Source organism: Lissotriton helveticus, chromosome 2_1, assembly GCF_964261635.1.
Source record: "Lissotriton helveticus chromosome 2_1, aLisHel1.1, whole genome shotgun sequence".
Classification (NCBI taxonomy): Eukaryota; Metazoa; Chordata; class Amphibia; order Caudata; family Salamandridae; genus Lissotriton; species Lissotriton helveticus.
Window position 1 is genome coordinate 681,037,114 of NC_136059.1, and position 24,030 is coordinate 681,061,143.

The window sequence follows — 24,030 nt, forward strand, 5'->3', positions numbered from 1 at the left end:
ATAATTATTTAAAAAAATATTAAATATTTTTTGTTTTTTAAATTTGTTTTGCATAATTATTTAATTTGTATTTATGTTATTATTTTATGTGTATAGATGAATTGGTAATATATAATATTTGTAATTATGTATAAGTTATTAGAATAAATATTACAACTGATTATTAAGTATATTGATATGTTTAATTATATTTTTATTACATTATGGGGTCGATTCCGATCCGGTAAAAAATACGTCCGTACGAATCGTATCCGGAGCCCTCTCCGTATGACTCGTACACACGCCATACGACCCGACGAGTACTATCCGGACCGGGGCATCAGGACGCGATCCGTACGGTCCACGCCAGGTAAGGGCGATTCGTACGGAAAAGCGCAAAATCACATACACACTGTACGGTGCATACCCCCCATGATCACAGGGGTATGCCCCGTACACCCAGCGTACATGAGGTACAGTGCGTACCCCCAATGATCGCAGGGGTATGCCCCGTACACCCAGCGTACATGGGGTACGGTGCGTACCCCTGCGATCATGGGGGGTACGCACCGTACCCCATGTACGCTGGGTGTACGGGGCGTACCCCTCCGATCATGAGGGGTTCGCACCGTACCCGGGGGGGGCCGTTCCGTACCGGTTTTCGGCGCGAACTCTGCTTTTACGGCTGTTTTCAGCTCTCGTAAAGAAAGGGTCATACGATGCATACCCGACACGTATCGTACTTGCTGGGTTGTATAAACCAGCCGCGAGCGTACAGATCTCGCGTACAGCGGGTTCCGATGGAGACTCGTTCGGGGATTCGAGTCGTACGGTCTCTGTACGATTCGTACAGAGTCCGGCTCCTGGTACGAATCGTACTTCGACGTACGTACGCGGGACGTTGTAGGGTACGATTCGTACGAGAAAAACGCTCCGAACGGCTATCGGACCGCTATGTATATTACTTATTAATTTTAAATAATATAATATATTATGTTTATTATATTTTTAAGTATTTTTTAATTAATTTTACACATTTTTTATTTAAAAAAGCGATATTTTAAAAAAAAAACGATATTTTTGACATCGACATTTTTTCTTTTTTTTCTTTTTTTTTTTTTTTTTTATCGACATTTTTTCTTTGAAATTTTTGTACTTACCTTTTTGTAGATAGGATGTCAATATTGTTGACATCGATATTAGTGCTCTGATATTTTTGTAGGTCGATATTTTGTGTTTCTATATTTTGTCATAGATCCATCTAATTGGACACATCCACAGATGCTGATTCTCTGATTTGAGCCATTCTGTCTCTTTATTTTGTGATGGATGACAATGAGAAAGTTCACACAAGACAAGGAAGATTCCTTATCTTTCCTTATGTAGCAAAAGATATTGTTTATGATGCACCTTCACACGGCTCACTTGCAAGTTGGTTACTCAGTTCCATGTGTTGAAGTGGAAGACTTTGCAGATAGTAAACCCCATAAACATAACGTCAATGTTTCTAGGTACAAATGCAAACTAACAAGACCCCAAACTCATTTGATGTATCAAAAAGCATCTACTAATCACCATAGAATTGAAGTGTTCTCTATGTTTCATGATCATCAAAATAAAATGAACTAATATGAGATGGCTGCATCTCTAGAATATTTATTATTCTATAATGAAAAACAGGACCTTTCCTAGCAGCCAGGATTTCTATTTGTTATGGCTATGTCCCTTTCCATCACATAACAGCAGTGTTTTATCTTTGTATTGTTGCACTGATGAGATTCAAGATTTCATCAGATTATAGGTAGAACTGGAAATATGGAATTTCTTACTTGACAGTGGGATGAGAAGTCTAAGGGCCTGATTACAAGTTTGGCAATCCTGGAGCAGGCCACCACACCAGCATCCCTCTCCAGGACCACCAAACTTGACTGCCAGCTGCCCGTCAGATAACAAGTAATCTTGTGCTCTGGCAGGCAGTCCTTTGGCATTCCCAAGGCACTGCAATGGGAACACCAAAGCCTGTTCCAGCTTAGCATGGACTCTAATGTCCATGCCATGCTAGAATAGAGGGTGAATGCACACAGGGAGGCACAGTCTGTGCCCCCCCTACAGGCACTCCTTGGCCTTTGTTTCTTTACCACCACAGTTTTAATGGTGACCTCACCGCCATGAAAACTGTGGTGGTGAGGAAACTCCAAATATACTTGGCGATGCCTCAGCACCATCCCCAAGTATATTGGAGCCTCTGACCACAACGCCACCACCAGGGACCATGGATCCCTGGGGGTTTTGGCGGTCTTGTGGTGGTGGGACTGGTGACCTCAAAATGCGGTGGTCAGACCACCAGGGCGGTGGTTTTTGCCACTCCACCATGAGTATGTCAGTCCTGTGGACCGCCGTACTGCTAACCAGGCCCTTAGACTGATAACATGCCCTGATTTTTTACATTACAATTTGGTGTTGGGGCAACTCTGCATGCAGGTAGGGAGATCTGTAAAATGGCATATGCGTCCTGTTATCAGACTATCTAGCTAGCCAAAGACATATCCGGCCATACAAATGCAAATGTGTCCAAACATCTATGGACCAATCAGAGGTGTATTTGAATGTGGTTCACCTTCTATGAGGATAATGTGCATCTGTGCTTTAACAAGCCCTTTTTTCTTTCTTTAAATAAGCTCAGCCCTCCATGTTAGTTGTTGTTGTACCACCTGCTTGAGGGTGCCTAGCCTCTGTTTGCATTCTTTCCATTCATTATTGTAGCTAATTTTCTTTGCCAATTAGCATTTTATTTGCTCATTTGTTTGACTGACTTCTTCCTGTTTTGAGGCAGAGCCAGAATTCTCAGTCTGCTGCCCTCCAAGTCGCTGCCTCGCTATCCCTTAAATAGGAGCCACAGAGCAGACGTACCACTGGTGCATTGAAGGCGCACCAAAGGCAAGCCTGGCAGCGCCTGTCTGTGCCCTTCTTTCCTCTGTCTCATTCTGCTACCTCTAACCATGCCAAAGCAGAGCTCCTAATGTTAATATTAATAAACTTGCTTCACTACCAAGTTTCACAGTAAGCGCAAATGGCTTGCTACTGAAATACTCAATTTACGCACTTTTAAAATACACTACCGAAAGTAGCGGAATCGCAGCACATAGATGAAGGTATTTTCTACCCCAGCTCTGTTCCCCATAAACCCCCACACAACACTTTCATAAAACCCACTATACCAAGTTGAGCAACAGAAAGCAGAACTTTGTAACGTCTGCTCGGCTGTGAAAAACCTCGCCCTCATCAGCACTCTCATTACTAAAGTGGAAGCTGGAGTTACTCTTCCTAACACAGACCTGGTTTCAGAGGACATCAACATGGTACTCAATGATATTATCCCCCTTAATCACAAAAGTTTGAGATGTGTCTGGCCCATTTAAAGAGGTGGAGGAGTCAGGCTAGTTTATAGTGTCTGATATAAGCAAAAAATGGTTAGGGGTTCTGCCCACTTAACCCTCCCGTACCTGAGCAGGAGACACCCAAGGATGAAAAAGTAGCAAAAAAAAGGGTACTGAAGGGATTAATCCTTTTTTAATTTTCCAACAAGAAACATCTAATTATCTTGTGAAACACAAATAGAACATTAGAAACATATGTAGGTAAATTCATATACACACATATAAGCGGACATCTAGGGAGGCACGACAATCAACAATCTATATACAAAATATCACATATACATCATATACAAATATACAAAACATTTACAATATCAACAAACATTTATCTGTACCCTGAATTCAAAAGATATATAAATATATATATACACCAATTTAAGTAAATGCCTCCTCCTAATTTGCAATGGAGTGCACAACAAAATGGTAGTCCCAAAAACAAAGCACCAGGGGGTTAGAACATCAACCCAGTCTCTAATTGTATAGGTGCAAAACAGACAAAAATCAAATCTTTTTAAGTTGACGCAGTCGCGGTCGCGTTTCAGCCAGACGATGTAGGCTTCATCAGGACATGGGTACTCTAATCTTGAGGGCCCTGGCCGCACCTAGGGCCGGTATAACCGGTACGTCCACAGGACCACCCACATGGGTGGGGTGGGAACCACTATCTTTGCCCAGGTACTGTAAATACTCCCTTATATATATAATGTGTCCGCTTGGAAGAGGGTAGACTCCAAACATGCGTGGCTTAAATCGCACGGTCTCTCTAAATTATTCGGGTGACACGAACAAACAGTGTTCACCTAGGCGTTAATCACTCCACCGGGAAGCTGGGTGAGGCACATCGAGCGCATATAAATGACGCGTACCAACACTAGTTTATAGTGTCTGCCTTCAAATATCCTTTCTTCCTTGCACTCAGTTTCAATACACTGAATGAAATATTTTTTTAATTATTACACTTCTAAATTCGTCTATAGCTATATTTTAATCTGTCACCAACAACACTTTAGTAGGGAGTGCTTTAATTGGCTTGGCAAGCCTATCATCAATATTCCCAGAATGTATAATTCTACGGGACTTTAAATTTGAGTGGCTGAGAATTAGGATGCTGAAAGTTTAGACACTGTCACCCAGCTTGGACTACCAAATTTAGGGGGTCGATTACGATGGCGGTGAATCTGCATCCTCCGGGCTGGTGGAAGCCACCGCCGGCCCGGAGAATGCAGATTCACCGCCTCTGCATAGAAAACACCCACCGTCAGATTATGATGGCGGTGGGATCAGCGGCGAACCGCAGGTCCGTCCGCCGCTGATCCGCGGGGTGTGGACCGCAATATGGTGGCGGGTGGGGGGTGCACAGGGTCGTTTCTAGGTGTTTTGCCACCCTAGGCGAGAATTGAAAAATGCCGCCCCCTCCCTTTTACTACCATCACTCTCTCCCCCTGTCATCCAGGCTAGAGAGGCACACCCTCTACTGCCAAACCCTTCTATGTTACTCTCATTTACAATCAGGAAACACGATCACCATAGTCAGTCCAGCAAACGCCCTCAACGAAAGGCCCAGGCCAGACCGTTACGGTAGCCATACACTCACAGAACTATGTACACCGATGCCCAATAGAGCCTTTTGTTTAAATACCATGAGGCGTCCAGTGCACCTCATTTTCAAAACCAGAAACAACAAAAATAATAACTTGCTCCATCTTCCAAGGCCAGACCTAGTGGTTTTGCCATGCTTGTTTTTTTTCTTTCACTGAGGCACCTAAAATAGTTATCATCTACCATTGTATCCATTTAATAGAGGCTGATCACAACAATTAAAAGATTTCCATGTCAGGGAGATTGTAGTTCTTGATGCTCAAATCTACGCTAATCAGAGACTATGGCAAGACGTTAATAAAGTTTGCCGTACAACACAGAATGAACTGCTTCTTGGCGCTGTGAATAGAAGATATTGACAAGCTTGTGCGTGGTACCGCTATAAGAGTAATCCTGACCAGAATTTGAGCTGGTGCAAGGCAGAATGCACACTTCACCATAGTTTACAAGTGGTTCCATGTGGTGGAACACCTTTAACCAATCCCGGGTTTGCGGCCACCTGTGAACTGCATTCTGGGATTTGTAGCCTCACTTTTAACAGGGTAAGTACTGGTTCAAAAATACCAGCGTGGACATTGACGTTGGCCTAAACAGTCACTACCGGATGATGGTATCGGGCATGACACTAGGCTAGTGGTCAGTTCTTTTTTTTATTTTTTTTTACAGAGTTTTATATAGCGCTAACTTGACCCAAAATTATCGGGTACCAGAGCGCTTAACACAAGCACAAGTTACGTTACATCATGAAGACACATTCATTTTTATCAGGCACGAACAGCCTATTATTATGACAACAGGCACAAAGTTCCCTGAGCTGTCAATATTTCAACCCAGAATTCCGAAAGAGAACAATAACCCCTTTAAATAGTTCAAGGCATGTTAAAGATGAAGCCAGCTTAAGTGAAAATCTCTAATCATTCAGTTGTTAAGCCCTTAACCAGTTACCAGTAATGAAATGCGTAAAGGTTACAGGATAAGAGGCAATCGGCACGCAGTTACTCTGCTCAACCTTCCAACAATGTCTTCAAAAAGGTACTGAGCGATTAAAGAAAAATATGAATACGGGTTCAGCAATAGCTCCGACGCAGACCTAGCACCGTGAAAACTTCCACACGTGAGTAGCCAAGCATGAGGAGGTGCTCGCCCTCTCCTCCAGGTTGGAACTCTGCGCAGAGATGATGGGAAGTTCCCATAACTTTTTAAACCAAGTTGACCAAATCCATTTTATTTCAGCTCCTTGGTGAAAAAAAATTGAAAGTTCTCACACCGGTATTGGGACGTCTCGAGCGCCACAAAGCCCAACAGGGCGCTTCGTGAAAGGAGCCAAGGAAATCCGAAATATTAGAGTAACTGAAAGTGGGAACTACCGCCCAGCAGAGAAAGAAGAGAGCGAAATTTGGTTGGCAGATTCCACCCACCCCTTATTTAATTGCGCTTTTTTCAGCAATAAAGGGGCCAGTTAAATTGACAGTATTGCAAAGAGCAAACGATGCCCCGATGGGCCCGGGCGGCTTGGCATCATTCCTAGACCCCGGGGATGTGCTCATTGTTGTGCCCTGGGTGCTGAGGTCGCAGTCTAGGGGCTGAACAAAGGGAGGTGTGGGGCGGAAAGACAAAGCAGGTTTTCATTCATCTCCGTATTTAAGTGTTGCAGGAGGAGCACGGCAGTTTCTACCATTAGGCAAGACTAGGCGGCCACCTAGCTTTACTTTCGTAGGTTCAAATAAATAAATAAATCCCCCTTTTGCCGCCCCCTCCCTTTTGCCGCCCTAGTCCGCCTAGTCTTGCCTAATGGTAGAAACGGCCCTGGGGATGCACTTGGGGGGAACCTATGGTACCCCCACTGTAGTTCCATGCACAATGCGGCAGGCATTGCTAATTGCAAAGGAGGGAACGCCGCTGTCCCTCCACCTCGGGGGTGGCGGATGGACGCAGGTCCGTCCGCCACCGTAATCGACCACTAAGTCAGAGAGCCCAGCCACAGGTAGGGCACACACTTGGCCTTATTTTTACTACTTTAATACATCCAAAGAGATACAGATCCAATCTACTTGGGAATTTCTTTGTTCAGATAATTTTTTATCTCTTTCAAAATACAAAAATACCAAAATAGTCAGTTCCAACCCTCACCACGTGACGGTGATAGCACAGAACTAAAAAAACATTATTACTAAGGAATTTTGCTATAGTTGTCTTATTAAATAGTAATAGGCTACATGCCATCAGGAGCATACTGACCCATTTTAATTGTACACTCACAGAATATTTAAATATAGTGGCCCCTTAGGTAAGGGAAAGTCAAAATGAAATACCAACTTAAACCCTGGTTACACAGAAGAAAACCTTGAAATATCATGGAGGAACAACTGTTCACACCTGGACAAAAAGATTTACAAAGACAACTGTGCAAATATAATCAAATGGTCTGAAAAGTTAAATAAAATGTATTTAAAAAAAATACACCAAGCCAAAAATAACCCATGTCAATTGTTTAAAGAAATACAGTCTCTATATAACCCTGCTTCTGTAAAGGTAGGCATAGAACCTTCTTATGATCTGGCAGACTTTCTATCCACATATTTAGTAGACAATATTGACAAGATTAAAGAGAAGTTTGAAGACCAACATGGTGTTGAAACTGGAACTGCCCAGCCACAGTCCAATCAAATTCCTTAGAATGCTCCAAATCTCATATGATTTTCCCTCTGTCTATGGAGGAAGGCTTGGATTTCGTGAGATCAGGATCTTATCTTGATATTTGTCCAGCAGCAGTCTTCAAATCATTATGTTCTACCGTCTACCCTATGATCAAGAATATTATACATTTCTCACTTTCTGATGGTAATGTTCTGTCGAAACTTAGAGTTTCTGTAGTATATTCAATATTGAAGAAAGCTAACCTTAAAGATAAAGACCCTGTAAACTATAGACCTATTTCCTCTTGTATGTTGCGAGGCTCCTGGAAAACAGCTGTAAGTAACAAAGCCACATCAGAAATTTGCTGAAGTAAATCAACTCCTATCTCCTATGCCATCAGGTTTTAGACCAGGCTTCTCAAGAGAAACAGTAATAATCTCAGCAGTTGATGATTTACGAATGATCACAGCCCGGGTGGGTCAGGAATAAGTACACTCCTAGACTTGTGAGCAGTTTTTGACACTACAGACTATAAGATTTTCCTAATCCAACTGTCTGACAGTGCAGAAAAGTACTGAAATGGCTAGAATCTTATATTATGAAGACAATCCAAATAAATTAACTGGGAAATGTTTCCTCTTCTATGAAACAGACACATTGGTGCATGGATCATCACTGTAGTGTCTTCTATTCAATTAATATGTAACTCCTTGCACATATCCTAAATAATCTAAAGATGATATCTTCCTTATGTGCAGGTGACACACTACTGATAATGAGCAATAGGAACCACATTAAAAAAACTTTGTGTTCAAACTATCATGTGCAGCATTAACAACTGGATGAAAAGCAATTTCCAAACATTTAACTTTGCAAAATCTGAAATTGTCCACATTTTTAACACAATTAACAAGTGGGAAAGTCACTTGGCCCCCTCTCTCTAGGGGAATGTCCTCAACAAGCCACCTCTGCCTGCAATCTAGGAACTTTATTTGACTCCTACCTATATATATATATGAAACACCAAATAACCGCATTTACACAAGTCTGCTACTTTCAGATTTGGCTCATCAGAAGAGTCATGCATTTTCTAGCCGTCTCCAATAAAGTAAAATTGACCAATATTAATGATTCAAGGATTAGACTGCAGTAGTTCGGTATATTTTGACATTCTCGAAAAATCCACTGATCAAAAAATAGACAATTCACTGAAAAGAGTAATCTTCAACCTAAAAAAAGTTCTTTGGTGGTGTTTCACTATCTGCAGCATTACTGACCTTTAGGAATACCATTGAAATCTGGCTTTTCATTGAGTATTCACTCATTATTTAAGTAATTAACTGATCTCCCTACCACCTATCCAGGTGCTGGTGATGGAAGATTCATCTGGAATGATAGTGTGTTGCCAAAAAATGCCCACAAATCAATAAATATGCCAGTCCAGCTGTTGCTGCATAATTAGATTCTATTTGAAGTAGCATATAACATTTGAAATGGAGAAAAAGTGGTCTTCCATGCATGTTTCCATTTGAGTGGCCTACAATAGTGCATCATTAGTCAACAGTCTGACCATGTTCTCCTCAAAACAGAGCTCTACTGGCAGAACAGAATAAGGTAAAAAATATATAATACCTCTAGAATACAGATATTCAGCTAGTTGTTAAATAAATTGAACATGGGCATATTGGACCAGGTTATTTTAGCTTAAGAAAGGTCAAACAAGCTTGTACTAATTTCCAAATATGTCACTAACATCAAATGTGTGAATAATCTTTAGTCCAAAAATCAAAGTAAAATCATCAAGAAGACATTAACAATTGATTTTTCTTGGACATTCTAAGAGTAGTTATTAATAGTTTATTAGGTATCTTAGTTACTAATAGTTTCTATGGTAACTTAATGAAAGCATGTCCAGCAAGTGAAGTACTAAGAAGGGATAATACAGTTTTGAATGAGAAACTGACATTTAATACCAGCAATATGGTAGGAGGCTGTTTAAGTATATAAGACAATATAGTTTAATTAGTAGAGTCCTTTAGAAATTATACTTTATACGCCCTGCTCTCCTGGACCAACATAAACGACGACGACACCATCAAAATCATGAACACCATCTACTCCGGATCTCCGTCACACCCATGCCCACACCACACCTTCAACAAAGCCAGCACCACCATCGCACCCCAGCTCCGGAAAACCATCAACATCTCCTTTGAGACAGCATCTTTCCCAGAGAACTGGAAGGAAGCCGAGATCAACGCCTTACTCAAAAATCCCAAGGCTGACCCCAAGGAGCTCAAGAAGTTCCGTCCCATCTCCCTGCTCCCCTTCCAGGCGAAGATCATAGAGAAGACCGTCAACAGACAACTGACCCGCTACCTCGAGGTGAAGAGCATCCTGTTCCCATCCCAGTCCAGCTTCCGCAGCAACCACAGCACCGAAACTGCCCTCCTCGCCGCCAATGATGACATCAGGGCCCTGCCGGACAACGGAGAAACCGCATCCCTCATCCTCCTCAACCTGTCAGCCATCTTTGACACTGTCTGCCACAACACCCTACACACACGCCTCCATGACGCTGGGAACCAAGACAAGGCTCTGGACTGGACCACCTCCTTTCTCTCCGGCAGAACCCAGAGCGTCCGCCTCCCCCCTTTCCATTCTGAAGCCACTGAGATCATCTGCGGCGACCCCAGGGCTCATCCCTCAGCCCGACATTGTTCAACATCTACATGGCACCGCTCACCCACGTCGCCCGACTGCACGACCTCAACATCATCTCCTACGCCGACGACACCCAGCTGATCCTCTTCCTCACCAAGGAACCCCTCACCTCCAAAACCAACCTCCACGAAGGAATAAAAAAACGTTGCCAAGTGGATGAAGAACAGCCGACTGAAGCTAAGCTCGGACAAGATGGAAGTCCTCATTCTCGACTCCACTCCCTCGGCCTGGATGACTCCTGGTGGCCAACCACACTGGGAACAGCACCAACACCCACTGACCACTCAAGCAACCTAGGGTTCATCCTCGACCCTACTCTCTCCATGACAAAGCAGGTCAATGCCGTCTCGTCCTCCTGCTTCAACACCCTCTGCATGCTCTGCAAGATCTACAGGTGGATCCCCACCGAAACACCCAGGCCCTCGTCAGAAGCAGGTTGGACTACAGAAATGCACTCTATGCAGGAGCCTCGGCCAAACTCCTGAAACGACTTCAACGCATCCAAAACGCCTCTGCAGGACTGATCCTCAACATCCCTCGCTGCAGCTACATCACACTCCAACTGAGAGACCTGCACTGGCTCCCCGTCAAGAGGATCATCATCAAGCTCCTCACCCACGCACACAAGGCACTCTACAACAACGGACCAGCATACATCAACAGACAACTCAGCTGCTACACCCCCAATCGCCAGCTCTGCTCCGCCGACCTTGCCCTCGCCACAGTCCCTCACATCCCAAGAGCGACCTTCGGCGGCAGATATTTCTCCCACCTCACCACCAAGACCTTGAACACCCTCCCCATCCTCCTACGGCAGACCCAGGACCTGCTAACCTTCAGAAAACTCCTCAAGACCTGACTCTTCGAGCAGTAGCAGCATCCCCCCAGCGCCTTGAGACACTCATGGGTAAGTAGTGCGCTTTACAAATGTTGATTGATTGATTTCCTTTTTTATTTTTTTGCGACACCTTTAACTGTGTGATAATTATTTTTCAGTCACTTAACAAGATGCTTCCTACTAGGAAGAGTAGAAGGACATATGGAGCCTAAGGTCACATCAAAAGTAGTTTGGTCACTCAGTAAAGTTTACAACAAAGCTTTTTACAGGAGTACATATGTGTGTCTGAGAATCAGAATGCATCTCATCCACCAAATCAGCAATGAATATAAGGAGCCATAACCGTTAAGAATGGAAATAAAAGAACAAAATAGCTCCAATAATGCAGGCTCTCAGGTGAGAGAATTACCTATGGACTGCTAAAGCTGGATTTAAGATCTGAAAACATTGGTGGAGCATCTCCAAGATGCTTTAATTTCGACACTGGGTTTAGTCATGAAGATTTCTCAATAATGGTTGTCAAGAGCACCATGTTAAGGTAACAATAGTAAGTTAGATGTTAGAATGCTTAGAATAGCATTCAGTATTGATTATATGTGAGTATATTCTATGGTGGGAGGGTTGATTTAGGAATTGCAGGATATTTGGAGGCACTTATTTCATAGAGTTAAACATATTAATCATTGCTAACAAAGACATATCCTAAATATAGCAGTCATTTGGGTCATGTTCTGTGTGCGTTTGACAGCAAGTTCCTTTTACCCTTTTCCCAATCTTGGGCCCCATTATGAAGGCGGGCAGATTGCCCCCGCCGGGCCGGCGGTAGTCACCGCCGGGCCGGCAGGGGCAATCCGCTCGCCATCCCCGCAGAAAAGACCCCCCTGCCATATCACAATGACGGGGGGGTCCACGGCGGATGGAAAGACCGTCTGCCACTTTTCCGCCCGGTCGACATGTCGACCAGGCGGAAAGGGGTTAAACATGGTGGCGGTGTCTGACAGACACCGCCAGCCATTTTCCTATGTGGCCTTGAACATGCTTTTCCATGGCTGCAATGCAGAGTCTGCTTGGGGGGCCCGTTGCGGGCCCCCAGGGACTCCGGGGGGGTGTGTGCACATGCACAACTTGGCAGGTACCATGCGGTGACTGCTATGTTGTGCATGGAAGTGCACAACATGCCTTCCTGGCATTGGGGTGGGCGGTGCTGTGTGCACCGCCCACCACAATGTTAGGAATGCAGGATGCGCCTGCCACTGTGGCGGGCGCATCCTAATGGCACCCACGGGACCCCCGCCCTTATGGCGGTCCCTTTTTACGACGGGATGGCGGGAGGACAAAGTCCGCCCGCCATTCTAATGTGCCCCCTTGTGTCTAACAGAATGCCTGAAATAGGTTGATGGAATCAAAACAACAGGACTCTGCAATATTTTATAATTAAATAATGAATATTTTCTTTTAACATTTTTTACATTAAATTATTTCTATTTATATTGTTAACATTTTAAAATTATTTTATTTTATTTAAAATGATTTCCTACTGAGTTATTTTGGCATCAATAACTTAAGCTTGTCAATGTGACCCTACTTATTTTTTTAGTGGATGGAGAGGTGTACATACCCAAAAGTAGTAAAGTTACTGAAAAGTGTAAGAGTTAATTACAAGGGTAAATTATTTAAAAGCATAAGTTACCTATGAAAATAGCCTGGCTATGTTAGTGATAGGGAAAGCTTAGACACTAATGTATTTAATTGGATGTAAGCATTAGAGAAGATTTTTCGTTGTGTATGTTCTGAAGCAATGGTTCCTGGGGAATTTTAATTCCGTATTACAGGATGACAATCATGCTCCTTGTAGTTGTGTTAACAATCAATACCTTACGTATTTGTGTAATGGCTCACTTGTGATAAAGGTCAGTTACTTTCCGACAGATTGCCACATTTTTTTTCACTTCATATTCAAACCTTTCCAGGTCGAATTTTCAGTACTTTGAAATCTAGAACAATATTTATGTTGAGGTATTCTTATTAGGCTCTGTTTGAGCCACTAAATTGATGGGGCATGGCCTTCGTCATATTTAATTATAATCCAGTTTGTAAGAGACAACACTCACGTCTTGACACATTTGCTATTATTTTATATGTCAGGGAAAAGTTTTTCCCTACTTTTCATGAGCTTATAATGATGTTCTTTTATATAATTAGTTAATCTTGGTAATAATAAATGTGCCATGCTACTTTTCTGGGAGGCATGTGGCAATGTTGCAACAACATGGAAACTAGCATTGTATCTTTTTTGGGACTATTAATTGCAGATATGCTTTTCATTAGGAGGAATGGTGTTTAAAGTTCATTTTGCTCCCTTGGATACATTTCTTGTTTTATCAGATACTCCTATGTCTTGAGTGCATGTTCTTACCTTACTTGACATTACTTGCTAATAATAAGCTGGAGTACTGTTTTGTTGTTTCTTGGACAATATGGTCAGCCTAACTGGTTATCCTAGCACTAGTAGAGCCAGGGGCGTAACAGAGCCCCCCACAATGCAGGCCCCCAGGTCTCCTTGTTTTGTCAGAGGCCCCCTCACCCCCAAAGCCATGCTGGTGTATGCCTTGCACAAGATGGGCAATTACATGAGATAAGAAACAGGTAAACTCTTGGGAAAGTCAATCTGCTTTCCTGAGAGGCCCCACTGGAAGATGGGGGCCCCAACCCTTCAAGGGGACCAGAGTGGGCCTAAGGCCAATGAATGTCTGTGTGATCTGTGAGATGATGCGCCCCTCATCACATTTTGCAGGGGGGGGCACATTTTGTGTTACGCCACTAAGTAGTGCTGAAAGAATTTCTGTGTGGCATGTTATGCTATTTCACTTCTGTATATGGGAGACCTTAATTTCCCTGGGTGTTTCAGGGGAATATAATTCTATGGTCATACATGTCTTTTCATAATGCCTCTTCATCATACATTTTTGGGTAGAAATCATTTTCTGGGTGTGATTGTTATCCTTGGATTCACAGCTGTTCACAACTTCGATTGAGGTGGCAAACATGCCCCATCATAATGTCAATGTCAATGTCTCTTATATAGGCCTTATCAAGGCGCTTGCTTTGGGAACCCGTCCTTGCTTTTTCCCTGTGAGATAACCCATACTGGGCATCCCGCCGCGGGGGGCCGTAGTGGAGATTAAGCAAGCTATTGCCCAGAGTTGCAGAGTGTGAACCCGTGAATCGGGTAGGCACCGAAGCGAGAATTATCAAGTCAGTGGACATTTGGGCTCAAGACCCTGCCGCGTCGGGAATTGAACCCTGGTCCCAGCTCTGACCTCTGCTTCAGGGTACGCCTCCTCTAACCAGTGAGCCACACTTCACCACTCTGCATCACAGACCCCTTTGTAATTCTGACATTTCATCTTTTCCATAGCTGTAAACCAGGAAGGCTTGGGCATGCACTTGGTTTAGGCTATTCTAATTATTAAGCAATCATCCTTACTAAACTGTTTTTGAATGACCAATGACTTTTTCTATCCTTTTTGTTTGCAGGTTTTCTCTTCCACTCATAATTATCAGGCTTTGTGCTCTCAATCAGTACAGAATAAAACATGGATTAGAAGGCAAACACCTGTCCCATTCGTCCTTCAGGTTTTCATTGATGTTATAGTCAGTGTCTTCCGTGGGCTTTACTTACATTATCTCTTGTGTGATGTCATGTACAGTTTGGACAGAGCTTACAAACCTAGGGCTTAATTGAATCAAGCATATCGATTGCACTTGATTTATTCTAATTGGGGTTGCCAATATGATGCAGCACTCAAAACGTTGTCTTTGGTTAACCTTTGAACTGGACTGAGACTACTTCCTCCCTGGAGTAGCTGTTGTGACCAGAACAGTTTGTAGATTAAACCTTGAGCCTAGATATGCCTATTGGAGATACAAAGCGAATGTGCACCTGTATTTGCCCCACATTTTAATGCCAGGTAAAAGCAGTCACAAGCAAGTGGTCTAGCGGTATATCACCTGATATAGCTATATGTAAAGTGTGTGCTTTGCTGTAGATCACACATCTTACACGTTTGATCTCTGTGCATCTTGCCTACAACTATGAATTTGTACTGGAGTGTGTAATTTCAGTACAAATCCTAAGGTAGATACCACTGGCTCACCTGTGGGCATCAGTGCAAGATTGAACATCACACAGAACAGCCCGATGTACTTCAAGCTCCCACCGATTATGTCTTCTGCAGATGACTCTTACTAAATCTAGTCCTGCACTATTTTCTAGTCTTCGAGCAATGCAGCGGAGCAGTTTAACACACCGCCCTCCCTTTCTTGATGGACAGTACAAACGAGCCTTGGGTTCTATGTGTTGATATTACTACCCACACTTGTCATTTAGAACTTACGTTTGCTAAAGGCCTCATTTTCCTCTCTGAGTGAATGTGAGCAGCGAGATGAGAGTTCAGACAAGGGTGCACCTTGCTTGCACTGGACCCGAGTTAATTCTCTTAGTTGATTGGTGGGTATGTTTGACCCAGCAACTTGCTTCCCGTTGGAAATCGCAATCCTTGTCAAAACTGTTTTTCAAAATGAAACTATCACTAAAATAAATTCAATGTATCAATATTTACTTTAGATGTCAGCCATTCTTTTAAATATTAATTTGATTATTTATTAATCGTATTATCAAACAATTTAAAAGGCCCTTCTAATTGATGAAGCCATTATTTTAAATTAGGAACATAAGCACCTGTGGACAAAGATATAGAGGTTTTCAATAATAGCATTAGTGTGTGCTGATGTCAGATTTAAACGTTGTACAATCTAACCGCATGAACGTGTCAGATTTACGGGCAGTCATAGATTTGGTTTATGGAGTTGAATGACAAGTATCCCTTTTCTAAAATTAAAAAAATTGAGAGAAATATGGCTTTGCCAGTGAACGTTTGAAAATCTTTTCGCACTTTTAACAAGCCTTTAATATTTAACGTTGATGCCATTATAGACCGGCTTTGCGAGATGTTTGTGCTGTTGCAACACAGTTTTAAAGTTCAGTGAACAGTCACAATCCTGATGGGAGCTATCACACATCCAAGGAAAGAAGGCATTTTTGCAGTGAAGACGTTATGTGTGATGGAATCGTGTTGTATGTGCCTTACTTATCTCGTTTATGAGCTATTTCGCCTAGACATAAATTGACAAGTTGTCAATGAACAATAGACAGTGCTTCAAGCAGGCTTTTCACAGGTTAGAATGCCTTTGGGCAAACGGGTTGAATCAGTAGTTTACAATCCAGCATATGGAGCAGTGAACCAGCTGTCAGGGGGGTGAGAGGCGTTTATTCCGAAATTCATTTGACAGAAATCCATTTTAGCCAATCCACACTGTCTGCAGCATTTTGGAAAGTGTTGTGCAAATGGCGTAAACTCGTGTTTTTCGCCCTGTGAATAAATCATGCACTTACATTTAATCCCAAAGTGCTCCTCTCTGTTTTGAAATTTCTAATAATATTATTCAATTCAGGAATATTTTCAGTAAAACAAAAACTGTCAGTGACCGCTTAAAGAAAGACTTTACCGTGATCATCTCTGACTCTGCAAAGCACTTGGGTATCATAGTGTTAAGAGCCATGCCTGATACAATAATATTTGCATGTTAAGATCATGACATTCATATATTAGAAAAAATGGACATACATATTCGGACTTCTAAATTAATAATGAACCTAGTAATGATTTAATAGACAACTTCCAAGGTAATGAGAGGTATCTTTTGTACATCTAAAACCATGACGTTATTGCTTAGCATTTTTCTTTGCAGTCATCTGAGACAACAAATATGAATAGGATTTGTAATACTAAAGTATTGCCTGAAACGATACCTTACCAAGACTGCCACATCTCCGTGATTTTGGAAACAATGTATTTTAACCATACGTTTCTGATTTAAATGCGACTCAAAAAACATATTAACTTGCTACAATATTCTCAGTAGAAGAAATGGTAAATTAAATGTAAACATTAGACCTTTTGATATTAAAGTGTAAGGTGTAACCTTAGTTTAGGATTATTCAAGTGTGTTTTGTTGAGTTGTCTGAAAAATTTACAGTTGTGGGACTGTTATTTTTGCATTTTTTTTATTCATTTGCTTATGTTATTTTGCTAGATATTTTTTATTTGTGCATTTGATGATATATGGATATATTCTAAAATTATGTGATTCTCTTTCTTTCTTTCTTTCCTTCTTTCCGTCTTTCTTTCTTTTTTCTTTCTTTCTTTCTTTCTTTCTTTCTTTCTTTCATTCTTTGTTTCTTTCTTTCTTTCTTTCTTTCTTTCTTTCTTCATCTATGAATTTATAAATTACAACAAACAGTGTCATCCAAGGGCCCATCACTCTCATATACCAACAAGACTAACACACCAATTTCACCACCAAGCACTCAAACATCAGACAACTGACAAACAGACCTCAAGCAAGTCCGTATACATACTGCCTACAGGCTACCAACACACCGCAAGTCCACGCACATCACCAGCCAAGTGTCAGTCTATATAAACTGCCTGCCAAGCAAGCGCCAGCCTACACACCCCACCAGCCAAGCACCAGCCTACGCACACAGCCAAAATATAACCACAATGGGGTAACCCTGTGCCCCTCAGAGCCTGAGTATGTTTATGCAAAGCTACAATGGTTCTGTTGGGGAGGAAACAATTACTTAGCAAGTAATGAAATGAATCAAAGAATGGTTGCTTAATACATAATCAACAAATCAGAGAATAGTAGCGATTGCTTCAATTAGGTAATAGCACACATATTCAACCGTATTGGAACACAAAAAAGCAAAATGATGGCCAGTAGATGCTTGCAAAATTATTACTTTATATAAATGTAAGCTTTCATGTATATTTACAAATATTCAAAGGGCTGTTAATATGAGATACAATATTTAAGGGACAAGTATTAAGAGTGACACAGGCTGCTCGGTGATGGTGGTGCAGTGTATATATACAAAGTGAAATTATGTACAGGTATATCAAAAGAGAAAAGGTGGTCAGAGCGGCAAAGAAATCAATATCTCTGGTAAATAGCACATTTGCTTATTAATTTGAACCAAGAGACTTGCTAGAGCTGAACCATACAATATCGTTGACGTTTCGACCCTGACAAGGCAGTATTAGAGTGTCATGGCGGGTCTTCTTCAGGACAGAGGACGCCAAAGGGAGCTCACCATCACGTTGGTTCAGGGGTCAGGGTGGTGACAAAATACTTCCATTGAAACCCCCAGTGGGGGCATGTAGGTGGGTGGCCCATGGGGAAGCGCCAGCACTTCTCCAGTGGGCGGGTGTCTGAGCATAATGGTTACGTCCAAGGCACAGCAGCACTGCTGCCGAGGTAGTTAACATTACATCCAGGCCACTCAAGGGGTAATATTCCATACTATCTTACCATTTTGTACTAGATATTCTCCATTTTTCATCTATTACTTCTTGCTACTCAGGCATTTACACATAAAAAAATCACCACATGTGTGGAGTTCTACACATATGTGGCAGAGCATGAAGCACATGAGAGATAGGACTGGAATAGGCATACATGTGTGATGCTCGTAGTATGCAAATTGTATTTATGGAGATTCAGAAACAACATCTGTGGAAACTGCCTTATGATGTATGGGATGCAATTTTCACTGTTCCAAATGCACATCTGTGAAGAATATAGTCCTTGGTAAATGTCCTATGTAAATTTTTCCTTTTGACAAACACATTTACATTTGTTACTATAGCCCCATGTGATACATGGGTTTGCAATAAAATACTAAGCCTATTGGAGGACATACTGACTAATGACAGTGAAATAATGTTTTAGCTGATCTGAATAGTTAAGTAAAACAACATTACTTTCCACAAGTCAACACATTTCTATCAAATGTATCAGTACATGAACCAAAACCAATAGTTGAAGACCCAAAACAAAAAGAGGGTAAGGCACTAGATGGTATTTTCAAATACTTAGACACAATGATTACCCTTCTTTGGTAGAGATAAAGTAGTTCTTTTCACTACAATGACTCAAAAGAGAGCAGATGGATCACCAAGAATGGTCTTCACCATACCGGAAAGTGTTCTTTGATTTGGTACAAAAATGACATGATTGACTGGTCCTCTTCTATAAGGTCTGTTGAAGTAGATCACAATTTAAAAAAATGGATAGAAAGAGCAAAGCACATTTTTAAGATAATTAAATGAAGCTCTGCATGCAACTACCTCATCCAAGCACACAAGGACTACAGTACAGAAGCTCTAGAGTAAACGATACATAGCAGTACTCACTGAAACCTGGGAGGAGAATTTTCCTACCTGGATACAAGTTACATCAATGCTAAAATGTTATAGATGTGATGTAGACATGTATGTAAGATCTCAAAGAAGAACTAATGTGGTGACTGAGGGGACAATACTTACATTGTTACAGTGATTACAAGTGATGGGTGTCAGCACTTATTTTTGGGTACAAGGACTTTTTTTCATAATCAAACTTTGACCCAGATCAAGTCAGAATAGCAACACAGAGTGAAGGAAAAGTGAAGAGAAAGGTAATAAAACAAGAGATCAGGGTACAAAAACAACCTGCATGACTGAGTAAGAGATGAAGAGTGAAGGGATAGTTTGTAGGGTGGTGGGAGAAAGAGGCATGTGGTAGGCCCAAGATAAGACAGACTTGTTATTAGGTAACCCCTTAGGCAGTGCTAACAGCAGGCTGATGAGAAAAACTTTAGGCCTATTAACTACTTATTTTACAAACTAAGCACTGGAAGTGACACAGACTGAACATTTTCAATTTGTTTATGACACTAGCAGTATGCTTTGAGTGACTACCACACTTTAGCCATCACAAAAGCTGGCAGAGTTTTTTACCCACAAAACGCATTCCTGAATTTACTAAAACCCTTTACTGATTTAGAATGTTTCTTGAATGGTAAATGGGTTTAGAAATTGATTATGAATTGTAAATTAGAAGGATATGTTCTGGACATCCCTTCAAAACTGCCATTCATTCCCTGACAGATCAATAGTTTGTGACCATAATTCCGATCACAAACCATTAAAAAGTTACTAACTCCGAAGTTTGAGTGGCAATTGGTTCACCAATGGAAAGGGGTTCCCTTTGGACTTCTTCCCCTTTGGGAATCAAGGTGGCAGGTTTGGAGAGTAGGCAGTGTTCCAGGGGAACACTGCGTGCTCTCACTGAAAATGATTAAAATTGTAAAGCTTTTTTTAAAGCAGACCTATTTCCTTTAAGAACATGAGACTGCTTTAAAAATATTTTTTGTTTTGAAATGCAAAGACGAGCATGGTGATCTGCTCCCTCTTGCCATGTTTTTGTAGAAAATTGGAGTGAGTCTCAACTTGAGACAGGCCTAATTAATATTCATTAGGCAAGTCATTCTTTGACCCATTTTAGTAACTTATTTTTGCAACTGACACATTAGTAATTTGTGCAATTTGCAACCAGTTGTTGTGACCACATCTTTTGGGCATCTGGTTTGCACTGTCATTCCTGAGCATTGACACTCTAATACTCACTCCTTTCAAATTACTTTGCTGCTACCTCACAGCCAAGATTTCAAAGGTAAAATAAGCACTAGAATCTCCATTGTCTGTGCCTTCATCATGCTCCTCTTCTTTCTGTTTCATCTCAGCCTCATACTCCTTACGACCTTACACTCCCATATGAGGTTATTCACATTTTCATGGATGTCAAACCGTTCCTACAGACAAAATGACTGGCCCTGATATCCTGGTCTTTATCATGTCTCTCTAAAATCTTTATCACTTCTTGATAACTGGTCCCTATCAATCTTACATTACATCCACCATAGACTTTTACTGATTCAAGACTCTTGTGACTTACCTCTTAGTAACTGTAAGCTGCCATTCCACCCCCTACTTCCTTTCTTTTTTAATACAATTAAACAGACTGTTTTCAATAGGCTCCCTCTGTAGTTATCATCTCATTGTTTACTATACCCTCTTTAGCTAAGGTTCCATGCACTTGATTTGACTGAAAAGATGTTAGTTCACTTAACCAATTCATAACCTCCACCGACCACAATTATCTTTTGTTGATGTTCATTCTTCTAGAGGAGTCGGCTACTGGCTCAACAAGGTTACCAATGGCACTTGGGCTGCACATTTCTACTTTCCATTTACACCCCTTCAGGGTTTTTGCATGGATTAGCATCTTGAGAGATTGATTAACACCATACCCCTTCAACACATTGTTCATGCATTATGCACTAACTGCGACTTGCTTCCTTATCATTGATCATACTTTATTTGATTTTTACCCTTTAGAAATGTATTTCCCCTGATGAAGTGCAGACAGCACGAAATGCATTGGGTATTGGAATGACTTAATGGATGATATGTTTCATTGGAATGTTGTTGAACTCTCATAATGCTGTGATGTAACAGCTTACCTCGAGAACTTCATTGAATAAACGAACAAATGAACACTCAACTGTTTACTTTTTGATATACTTCAAGAACACCTTGCATTCAAATTGGTATAACATTGGAGGGACTCATCTCCCCAAAGGAGTGCGATTGGTTACACTGTCAAACGTGACAGCATTTGAATCGACTAAGCAAGCATAGAACATCATATCCATGGAAACTTTGATGAGCAGTTAAAGATAACAACAGTTAAGGTGAAAGATAACAACAGCTAAGGTGCAGAAACTTTAACAACTATTGCTCCAGTGACACTGCATCTGTGGCACTATGATAGCAAAACCAGTCTTTACAAATAAATATTACATAGTGGTGGTCACCACTATGTAGTTATTCGTTAGGTCACAGTTTTAATAGGACATCTTTGTTGTGCTAATGGCTTTAGTGTCATTTTATCAATCTTCACAAACCTTTCTAAGATGATAGGGTTGCACCTCAGCTCCTTCCTAGAAAATTTTGGGGTGGTCCGTCAAATGAGGGCTGAGAAGAAGGTGGGTCCCGTAGTGTGTTTTTCCCATGTTTATTCACAGAGGAATTTTGGAAAGCGATACAGAAAAACAACTGATCTAATTTACACCAAATTTGGAGGAAAGCTAGATCTCTACTCAGAAAAAGTGATTTTTGTGATTGGATGTAAATCTATTCAGTAATTTTTCAAAAAATTGCATTTCGTTTATAGTGATCTCTAGATGGTTGGTGCCACAGGAGTACCATGGTACTTCTCTGGTACTGCAAATTAAAAAAGTAGAGCATTCTGATTGGCAGAGATGTTTTTTCCCATCAGCCCCTATGGTCTCACTGTACCTATACCTGTTGTTTGGGACCAAGCGATCTAATTGGCTTGCTATAACATGAAGAGAAATGCTGTAAATGTTGTGGCCACAATTTCAGGACTTGGGGACTCAGTTTCCGTGTCCTGTGTCTACATAGCAAAAAAATATGAAGGGGCGGGGTAGCGATACCATGCTCCCCCTTGGCCTTGTAGGAGGGTTCCAGAGCCAACATAAAAGTAACGACCTTGCCATGGCATTGCAGCACCTTAATGAACTGTCCTTTTATTTCTTGTACGATGCTTCACTACCACTGTGAAATTACGAGGGGTTGGTGGGCCCCATGGTACTACTGCAGTACTGCAGCACCACAAACAAAAATCTTTTAATTTGATCCAAGGATGTGTTCCTTTGGGAATCCTGCACACTGCTTGGGGGTCAGGGTACACATATCCAGCTCCCTTATTCCTGTTTATATTAGTTTTCTACAATACAGGGGCTGAGTTACAGAGTCATAACAGTATGGCTGAAACTATCTCTTCATGTTGCGGGTAGCCAAACAAATGCCTTTGTACTTGCAGAATTACCGTAGTACAGAGGGAGAAACATGGAACCCAGTAAGATTATGTGGTTCGAGCTCACTGTATTGTGGTACTCTGCAGTAGTGCTGCAGTGCTACTGCATTGCTATATATACATATTTCTTCTCCACTAGGTAGCTATAGTTAGGTCTTCTTTTCTATAAAAAGAGCCATTTTTTGTTTGCTAACATTTTTTACCCTGTTCGACGAATCTTAGCAAAACATTCCAAAAACAAGTTCATCCACTTCAGCTCCTTCCTGGAAAGTTTTGGGCTGCTCTGTGAAGCAGGGACTGAGACAAAATGGGGGCCCAAAAGTGTAAAATTCCCATGTATTTTCCATAGACTTCTTTATGCAGGGCTACAGAAAAAAATGCTGAATGGAATTACAACAAATTCGGCAGCAAGCTAGATCTTAGTCCATGGATTTTTGTGATTTTGTGATAATTTGTTCAGTAGGTTTTAGGGAATTACGGGTAAAAAAATTCATTGTATATTTTTGCAGTTGGGCTCGCAAGAGTCCCACAAGACTCCTGTGAGAGCGCAAAATCAAAAATGGAGCCCTTTGATTGGTCGAGAGGCCGTTTTTCCCGTGAGCCTTCACACTCTTGCAGGAGAGGCTCCTACATGTCCTGCAACTGCTCTGATTGGCTGGCTGTTGGAATGTTCGAAACTAAAATGCTGCCATTACAGTATACTTTGAAAAATTAAGATGTTGTGGAAATGAAGTAAAAAAGTTATATTAGAGGGCAGCAGAAAGGCATGCTGTACTCCTAGATTTAAAGAAGTGGTGACTAATAGGGGTGGGCGGAATTTGCATAATCGCGTTACGCAAATCTCCGCGAAAGCGCCCAACATCTCTGCAAACACACGGAAATATCGCAAAGACGCGGAAGTGCTTGCCCTGCCTGTTTGCACTGTTTTTTTGCGTGATCGCTTTGGAAATGTGTCGCCAACTTGCT